We start from the raw sequence: 10,823 nt of genomic DNA, 5'->3' as shown, positions 1-10,823 counted from the left end.
TTGATCATTTGGTTACTACCAAACCACAAATAAGGATCATCCCACAAATAATATTTAGCATTACTCTTAATTTTATCTATTTGAGACCTAGATGCATGATGTGGGACAACATATGCAACAATGAAATTTACAATGTCAGTAAACCAAGGTGTAACATGTAATGAATGCAAATGCATCAAATGCTCATAAGGGAAATTATCCCTAATAGGAAAGGAATCAACATGTCCCTCAATCTTGCTCAAATGATCAACATCCAAGTTTTGTGCACCACTCATGTTTTTAATCTCAATATCAAAATCCTGAACAAGAAGCATCCACCTGATCAATCTAGGTTTAGCATCAGGCTTCTTCAACAAGTACCTCAAAGCATGGTCAGTGAAAATAGTGATATGGGAGAAAGCAAATAAGATCTGAATTTATTTAAAGCATAAATAATAGCTAAAAGCTCCTTCTCAGTGGTGGTGTAGTTAACTTGGGTTCATCTAAAGTGCGTGAAGCATAAGCAATGACATGGGATATTCCATTAACTATCTATGACAAAACATCCCCAAGTGCATAGTTAGACGGATCACACATGAGCTCAAAGGAAAGCTCTCAATCTGGTTAAGCACAAAGTCTACGTTCTTTTGGAGAATATTGGACGATGGTAGTACAATCTTGTTGAAATCCTGGATTAATCTCCTATAGAAACCTGCATGTCCAAGAAAAGAATGCACTTCCCGCACAGAAGCGGGGTAAGGTAAAGAAGTAATAACATCAATCTTGGCCTTATCGACCTCAATACCTCTACTAGAGACCAAATGCCCTAAGACTATACCCTTATGTACCATAAAATGGAATTTCTCAAAGTTATGAACAAGGTTAGTCTTAATGCATTGATCAAGAACTCTAGAAAGGCTATCCAAAAATGCAACAAAAAAGGAACCATAAATAGTGAAATCATCCATAAAAACCTCCATGCAACACTCTAATAAATAAAAAATGATACTCATCATGCACCTTAGGAAGGTGATAGGAGCATTGCATAGGCCAAAAGGCATCCTAGTGTAGGCAAATGTGCTAAATGGATAGGTGAATATGGTCTTGTGCTGGTCTTTCAGTGCAATATGAATCTACATGTATCCTAAAAATCAATCAAGAAAACAATAATGTGATTTACCTATCAACCTTTCTAGAACCTGGTCAATGAATGAGGGAAGGAAGTGGTCCTTGCGAGTTTCCTAGTTAAGTCTCCTATAGTCAATGCAAACTCACCAACTGTTGGCCACTCTAGCCGAAATCAACTCATTGTTTGGGTTCTTCACAATAGTGATGCTAAACTTCTTTGGGACCACTTGGACAGGTGAACCCCAAGTGTTATTTGAAATGAGATAAATGATCCATACAACTAGTAGCTTCATCACTTCTTTCTTCACTCCATCAAGAATGGTGGGATTCAACCTTCTCTGTGGCTACCTTATAGACCTAGAATCATCCTCTAAGTGTATTTGATGCATGCGTATGAAAGGATTGATTCCAAGAAGGTTAGCAAGTGTCCCCCCAATGGCCTTTTGTGGCCTCTCAAAACATGCAACAACTTCTCCTCATGCTCAAGTGAAAGGCTATTGCATATGATGACTGGGAGCTTCTAAGCATTATCTAAATAGGCATATTTAAGGTGCTCAGGTACTGGTTTCAGCTCCAAGGAAGGTGGCTAAATTGTGGAAGGTGAGGGAAGGTTGGTGGTTGGGGGAATAGAAATAGGAAAGTTAGGACCTACACCTACAACACAATCAGAGTGAATTGGAGAGGAAATCTCTATACAAATACTACATATAGTAGCAGAATCATTAGAATCATCGCATGCACAGTTAAAAGAACCAAGATCAAAATTAGAAAAGTTAGAAAAATCAGAAAGTAAATTTGTACAAATATTTACACTATCTACTACAACATCAATGGTATCTACAAGGAAAATAGAATGCTCTTCTGCAGGATGTCTTATGGCCTCAAAAATGTTGAAATGAACAACATCATCACCAAAATCCATGGAAAGAGTTCTCGGATGCACATCAATTTTGGTCCTAGTTGTCATCAAGAATGGTCTCCCTAGGATCAATATGGACCCATGGCTCAAAGACTCATCCTCCATATCCAAGATGTAAAAATGTGCTGGAAAAATCAGATTATTGACTCACACCGGCACATCTTCGATAACTCCAAGTGGAAGCGCAACACTTCCTCTTGGCTAGCTGAATGACAACACCAATACATTTTAAATCACCAAGATGTATTGATCCATAAAATGATGTGGGCATGACATTAATTAAGGCTCCAAGGTCAAGCATAGCATCTGTAAAAGTGTAGTCTCCAATGGTGAAAATGTTAAGATCTTTGCACTTCAGGGGCAAGCTAGATGGTGCAATGGTAGCAACAGTTTTGCTCTGTATAAGTGTAGAAACATTTCTACCCATCTTTACTTGCTCATTTTGCTTTAGCTTCCTTTTATGGGTGCACAAATCTGATGAGAATCCAAAAACTGCCCAAATACATGGACCTATGACCAGGAGTAGGACTAAGCAATCAGAGGATATCCTCCAACAAATGGTATCAGACATACTTAACAAGGCCAAAGTAGAGAAGGATGAAGACCCAGAGGCACTACCAAGAGTCTTAATTGTTGCTGAAGGTCCAAACTAATTTGAAGGCCCATGCCATTTTTTTTCTATTTTCTGTTTTAATTTTAAATTAAATAAAATTGGTGCCTTTCCAACTGCACCTCAGATACATTATATGTATTGAACTCGTTTTCAATAGAATGGACTTTTGGCATTTTGCGAATATTTTGTGAGGGCTTCTCTCTGGGTTCCTTGTTGAACCAATCTCAGACTTATCAAGGTAATCCTTATGGTGTCTACCCTGACTTATCTTCCCTCTCTAGAAGTGGCCTCATCCAAACTCTGTGACCTGTATCAAGCAATCTGCTCCTAGTAAGGATCACATCATCTGGTATCAGAGCTTCGACTCTTGATACATGTTCTATCCTATCCATTTTTTATTTTTTTATTTGTAATTTGTCTTAGGGTCGTGTTTTGTTTTGTAATTTGCGTTCTTGTTTATGTGTCTGTTTGCGTTCTTGTTTACGTGTCTGTTTGTATTCTTGTTAGTGTCTTGTTTCATTCTTGTTTTGTTGTTGCTTCGCTCTTGTTCTTGCTTCATTCTATTTCAAAATTATGTTTCTATTCTGTTTCAAATTTTGTTTCGAATTCTGTTTCGAATTCAATTTGGGGACAATTTTGCTTGCTAGATGAATTTGGGGTTTAGGGTTTAAGTGGTCAAATTGCCTAAATTATCCTAGATGAATTTGAAAAGAAAGCATTATACAAAAAATTTGCAGAAAGTTTGAAAAAAAAGTTCAAAAAAAAGTGGGTGTTTGATCTTTGAATGCGAATTTGAAGCAGTTAGAGGCATTTTTTTTGGCAAAAATTGTGTACCAAATCCCCTTCCGAATTTTTCCAAGGGATTTTTCTCTCAATTCTGAGCATTTTGATATATAATGGGCCTCAAACGGACAACCTTCACAAAGTTATGACCATTTGAAGTTTACATGTCATTGAAATTTGTTATTCAAATCTGATATCCAAATCTATTATCCAAATCTGTTATTGGAATCTGTTATTGAAATTTGTTATCCAAATCTGTTATCCAAATCTGTTATCAAAATCTGTTATCCAAATCTGTTATTCAAATTTGTTATCCAAATTTTTTATCCAACTCTGTTATCCAAATCTGTTATTGAGTCCTTGATAATTAAGCTTTCTTTCATGTTCTATTACCTTGTGCGTCCAATTTGATTCATCTAGGAACTTAAGAGGGAGTGACTGGTAAAAGGCAAGAGTGAAAACATCACACAAAAGCCTATATTGATAGCATCAAACACGAGTGTGCTTCCATCAAAGAAAGAAACACGTGAGTAGAGTGTGGTGAGGTCCTGAAACCTTTGTTTAAATTACTACAAATTTTTTTGTTCCTTAATTATGGCAGGAACTAGTGACGGTGGTGGTGAATATCATCAATTGGATAAATCTCAGCGTTTGTTACTGGACATGATGACTACATAGATGCAACGTTTGTTGAACCGTAACAATGAGGAGCTCTATGGATGAACTGGAGGATTGGAGAACCAACTGAATCAGAATGCTAGAAGACATTATGGTGGGAACAAAGGGGGCAATGATGGACCCAGTCAAAATAGAATGGAGGGGCAGAATAGAATTCAGGGAGTAAAACTCAATGTACCTCATTTCAAAGGCAGGAGTGACCCAGACGCCTACCTTGACTGGGATAAGAAGATTGAGCATGTATTCTCCTGCAATGATTATACTGAAGAGCAGAAGGTAAAATTAGCAGTAGCTGAATTCTCAGACTATGCCCTTGTTTGGTGGAATAAAAATCAAAGAGAGATGATGAGAGAGGAAGGGCAGGAGATAGATACATGGACTGAGATGAGAAGGGTTATGCGAAAAAGGTATGTTCCAACTAGCTACAGTAGAACCATGCAACAAAAACTCTAGAGGCTATCCCAGGGAAGTTTGACTATGGAGGAGTACTACAAAAAGATGGAGATGGCACCAGTGAGGGCCAACATTGAAAAGGAAACTAAGGACACAATGGCTTGTTTTCTGAGTGGCCTAAATCCTGACATTAGAGATGTTGTTGAATTATAGGAGTATGTGGAATTGGATTACTTATTGCATAAGACAATCCGGGTTGAAAAGCAGTTGAAGAGGGAAATTGCAGCAAGAAGTAACTCATCCTACACTTTCAACCAGAACATCAGATCCAAGAAGGAGGGAGGCAACGCGTCCAGTCCATCAACACAGTCCCCGCATGGAAAGTCAGCATTGTCCAGTGCTAGAACCAAGCATAATTCTGCCTCATCATCCAACGCCGGTACCAAAAACATAAAATGCTTCAAATGCTTAGGCAGAGGACATATTGCTTCTGACTGTCGAACCAGGAGGACCATGATCATGAAGGCAGATGGAGAAATCACCAGTGAATCTGATATCAATGAAGAAGAAAAGGTGGAAGAAGAGCTTGAGGAGGAAGCTATGCAGGGTGATATGCTAATGGTGAGAAGGCTCTTTGGAAGTCAGATGCAGCCACTGGACGACACCCAAAGAGAAAATATTTTCCACACCAGATGTATAATTAATGGTAAGCTTTGCTCTTTAATTGTTGATGGAGGAAGTTGTACCAATGTTGCAAGTTCTAGGTTAGTGTCCAAACTGAATTTGGATACTAAGCCTCATCCTAGGCCATACAAACTTCAGTGGCTCAGTGAAGATGAAGAGGTAAAAGTGACTCAATAGGTTAAGGTGCGTCTCACCATTGGAAGATACAATGATAGGGTGTTTTGTGATGTGGTTCCAACGGAGGCGACTCATATACTATTAGGAAGACCATGGTAGTATGACACCAAAGAAGTGCATGATGGCTTCACCAACAACATTTCTTTCTAGCACTATGACCAAAAAATTATTCTTAAACCTCTTTCCCCTAGAAGTGTGTGATGACCAAATCAGAATAAGAGAAAAGAGAGAACAAGAGAAAGAAAAAAATGAAACACAAAAGAGGAATAGGAAAAAGAAGAGTGATACATGTGAGGGAAAGAGTGATACACATGAGAGAAAATTTAAGTGTTTAGCAAAGGCGAGTGAAGTGAGGAAAGTGTTACTTGCTTGTGAGCCGCTCTATCTACTATACTTCAAAGACAGTAAAGTTTCTGCTGATAATTCTAATGAATTAACTATTTATGCTTTTGCTAGTGTTCAACTCTTATTATAGGAATTTAAAGATGTCTTTCCCAAGGAGATTCCTCATGGACTACCACCTTCAAGAGGCATAGAACATCAAATTAACCTCTTTCCAGGAGCTTCATTGCCTAATAGGCTAGCTTACAAAAGCAAACTGAGCAAGAGACATGCCAGGTGGGTGGAGTTTCTTGAACAATTCCAATATGTCATTAAGTACAAGAAAGGTAAGTCCAATGTAGTAGCTGATGCACTTTCAAGAAGGTATGCTTTATTCTCTACTCTTGAAACTAAATTCATTGGGTTTGAGCACATTAAAGAATTGTATGACCATGATCCAGATTTTGCTTCTAAATATTCTGCATGTGAACATACTGCTCAAAATGGGTTCTTTTGGCATAATGACTATTTGTTCAAAGAAAAATGATTATGTGTGCCTAAAGGATCCATGAGAAGATTGCTTGTGAAAGAAGCCCATGCGGGGGGATTAATTGGGCATTTAGGGGTTCAAAAAACTTTAGACATGTTACAGGAGCATTTCTATTGGCCACATATGAAAAATGATATACATAAGTTTTGTGAACAGTGCATTGTTTATAGGCACTCAAAGTCCAGGGTCATGCCTCATGGACTTTATTCTCATTTGCATGTTCCTAAATATCCTTGGACTGATTTATCTATGGATTTTGTTTTAGGTTTGCCTCGGACAAGGAACGGTAAGGACTCTACTTTTGTTGTGGTTGATAGGTTCTCAAAAATGGCACATTTCATACCATGTAAGAAAAATGATGATGCGTGCCATGTTGCTGAGTTATTTTCAAGGAAGTGGTGCGTCTCTACAGACTATCAAGAAGCATCGTTTCAAACCAAGACACCAAGTTCCTTAGTCACTTTTGGAGAACACTATGGGGTAAGGTTGGAACTAAGCTTCTCTTTTCCACCACATGCCATCCTCAAACCAATGGCCAAACTGAGCATAAGGATGCACAGGCTAAAGTTAAGTATGTGAAAAGATTGCATAAGCAAGTGAAGGCTCAAATTGCAAAGAAAAATGAAAGCTATGCCAAGCAAGCCAACAAGAACAGGAAGAAAGTGGTACTTGAACCAAGAGATTGGGTTTGGGTCACATGAGGAAGGAGAGGTTCCCTAAACAAAGGAAGTCCAAACTTCAACCTAGAGGAGACAGACCTTTCCAAGTACTAGAGAGGATCAATGACAATGCTTACAAGATCGATATTCCAGGTAAGTATGGAGTAAGTTCTTCATTTAATGTTGTTGACTTGACTCTATTTGTTCCAGGTGGTGATTCTGAAGATTTGAGGGCAAATGCTTTCCAAGAAGGAGGGAATGATGAGAATTCAAAAACTGCCCAAATACAGGGACCTATGACCAGGAGTAGGACCAAACAGTCAAAGGATACCCTCCAACAAATGGTATCAGACATACTTAACAAGGCAAAAAGGGAGAAGGATGAAGGCCCAGAAGCACTACCTAGAGTCTTAATTGTTGTTGAAGGCCTAGACTAATTTGAAGGCCCATGCCAAATATGTTTTTTCTATTTCTATTTTTCGTTGTCATTTTGGCCTAAAATAATTTGAAGGTTCATGCCATTTTTTTTTCTATTTTTTGTTTTAATTTTAAATTAAATAAAATTGGTGCCTTTCCAGCTGCACCTCAATTACATTATATGTATTGAACTCATTTTCAATAGAAGGGACTTTTGGCATTTTGCGAATATTTTGTGAGAGCTTCTCTCTAGGTTCCTTGTTGAACCAATCCCAGACTTATCGAGGTAATCCTTGTGGTGTCAACCCTAACTTATCTTTCCTCTCTAGAAGTGACATCATCCAAACTCTATGACTTGTATCAATCGATTTGCTTCTATTAAGGACCAGACCAAAATCCTTCAAGAACTTTGCATATTTTGGAATCTATTTGATGGCATCCAAGAGGGGAATGTTGACTTCCACCCTCCTGAAAGTCTTAAGAAGCTCAAAATCTAACTCCACTTTTTTGTTGGAATTGATCTAGAAGGGAAAGGTAGAGGAATGTTTTTTTTTTGTGCATAATATGTTTTGGCACCATTATCAATTTTGGCACCAACATCTGTTAAATTTGGGAGCTCCTTGCCACTCCTCAAGGTAATAACACACACATTCCCCTATGGATTAATGATTAGTTGTGCTAGAATGTTACCAGAACTTTGTTGCTGCATCTGCTTGACAGTTGTAGCTAACTGTCCAATCTGAGTTTGCAGATCTTGGATGGTAGCACTCACATTCTATTGAAACTGAATGTTGTTGGTAACCATTTGCTTCATTAGCTCCTCCAAGGAAGGTCCAAGACTGTTCTGCATAGCTTGTGCAAGTGTAGGTGTAGGTTGCTAGAACTATTGTTGTTGCCATAACAGGGGAGCTAGGTATTTGTTGGTGGGGGGTTGGTATTGTTGTTGTCTGAATGGTCATTGTTGTTGTTGTCCAGCACCATACCTTAAGTCTGGATGATATCTCCAATCAAGATTATAAATGTTGGAGTAAGGATTATATTGTTGTTGTTGATGTTTGAATGGTTGTCCAGATTGCATGGTGTAAACATCAACAACATGTTCCATTTCTTGGAGAGTGGGGCATGTATCTGTTGGATGATCAGGTCCAGATACCATATAGCCTTGGTTGATTCTCTGCCATCACATTCTATTATTGACCAATGGCTAGTTGTCTCATAAGGGATGTCAATTATGTAAGTTTATTCTCTAGCCTTTGGTTATCAGTAACCATAGAAACAGAAACTTCATTTGCAACAGCCTTGGATGTTGCATCCATTCTAGTACCAAATTGTTGATAATTGGCTGCCATGTTAGAAATCAATTGTCTTGCAACAATAGCAGTTAAAGCACCTCTACTGGCTACATCAATCATGCTTCTATCCATTAACATCAATCCTTCATAAAAATACTAGGTCAATAATTGCTCACTGATTTGATGGTGAGGGCATGCAGCACACAACTTGTTAAATCTCTCCCAGTACTCATATAATGTCTCTCCAAGTTGTTTCTTATCCCAAAAGTCTCCTTCTAGATGGATGTTGTTCTAGATGCAGGGAAGAAATTGTTATCAAAACTAAAAAAACAAGGATTAATTCTGGAGTACAAGAATAACCTAAGACGACTTAGAGAAACAATCCACTTTGGTTCCGACTTCAATCCAAATATAAACAGTAGGGGATTTTAACAAACAGTTTTCAGACAATTGAAAAAAATTGCAGAAATGCAAAATAGAAATGCAGAAGTTGACAAAATTATGAAACAGATTTAAGAGGATCAATCCAATTCACATAATTCGAGCAATTTGAATTATCACAGTTTGCTACAGATGTTGATCATATTAAGAAAGTTTATTGAATCTCATTATAATTCAATCGAACTAATCCCTAATTACATTGAAATCAAAAATCAGATTGAAAGATCATCCAATTAATCTATGATTAGATTTGAATTAGGAAATTAATCAATAACATAATTCATTTCCAATCCTAAATACATTCAGAATCACGAATATGAAAATAGAATTGGAGAAGAGGATGAACATTCATAATAGAATTCGAAATACTTAACTAGAACTCAAATTCCTCATTGCTTGAACTAGATCCTAGGATTGATTAGTTTTTTAGCCTTCCATAGTCACCACCAATGGAAGAATAACAAAAATTTAGCTTGAAAAGAGAAGAACAGAGTTGAAGAGATGAAGAAAGATGAAGAATAGTTGAGAGAAAAGAAAGAGAGAAGAGTTTAATCTAAAAGCTTGCACTAGAAGTTTCTCAAATTTGTTTTGTACAAATATGATTCTAACTACACTAAGTAGACTAATATATACTCTAACTAATCAGAAGTAATGGATGGGCTCTGATTAGGCCCAACTAATCTCTCTAATTAAGAAAATTACACAATGAAAAGCCCCAAAATCCATAGCCCAAAATCCAAGTGCAGAGGCTCTGACTTCCAAGCTTAAAATGACCCTCAAAATCACATAATCTCATTTCTAACAAAATTGTCTCTCTTGTCCGTATATTTCTAGGGACTACTCATATGCTTCATTTTGTGTTTTGTAGTGTCCTATTGGTCCTGCACAAGGCAGATAGATCATGTAAGCACAAAATCCAAAAACAAGCAACAAGTATCAATTGAGCGTAATTATTTGCCTAAGACCAAAACTGAGTTAAGGTGAGAAAATAAGAGTCAAAGAGGGGTCAAATAATCTAAGAAGAATAGGAAAATACTAAACTAAAAATGTTTAATCATCGCCTCTGCTACTGATGTATATATTTTCCTTTCCCAACTTCTGATTAGTTAACTTGGATACTAAATTTATAGTGAAATATCTTTAGTAATTAGTAACTATTACACCTAAGTCTAGTAAATTTTAAGTAATTCTAATGAATTATATGTTTATTGACTTTATCAAATAAGCGTTCAATCCAACCTTTAAACTAATTAAGCATCTAAATATGCGTTTCAACCAAGTGTCCAATATGTGTTTTATAAATGCTTTTCAAAGTATGGTTGAGTGTTAACAAAGGGATAAATTAAACCCACAAACACATACCTTACTTACATAGAGAAAGAAATAATGAGAGGGAAGAAGAATTTTTTGCACAGTAACTCACGTATTCACTGGCTATCTCATTCATTCTAACACACAAATTGTTACAGTGGTGACCTTTTATATGCAAAACAAAACATTAAAATATAATAAACTTAGTGCCTAAGAATACTAATAACGACATGAAGTAATGGATTTGCAATGCAGTAACCTTTGAATTCAATTGGTAGTTTCTTCATGCTTCTAGCTAGGTGGTTTCAACTTCTTCAGGCGGTGGTGAACTTCTCAATTCTTCTAGTAGGCGGTGCAGTAAAATTTCAACTTGATTTAATTATTTTTTTTAACTGGCATTGCCTCCCTTAAATCAAATTTGTATTATCTCAAGCATTTTCTTCAACTTGAAAAATAACTTGATTCTCAATGGCTTCAT

Source organism: Glycine soja, chromosome 4 (assembly GCF_004193775.1).
Source record: "Glycine soja cultivar W05 chromosome 4, ASM419377v2, whole genome shotgun sequence".
NCBI lineage: Eukaryota > Viridiplantae > Streptophyta > Magnoliopsida > Fabales > Fabaceae > Glycine > Glycine soja.
This window is presented reverse-complemented; position numbering follows the sequence as displayed.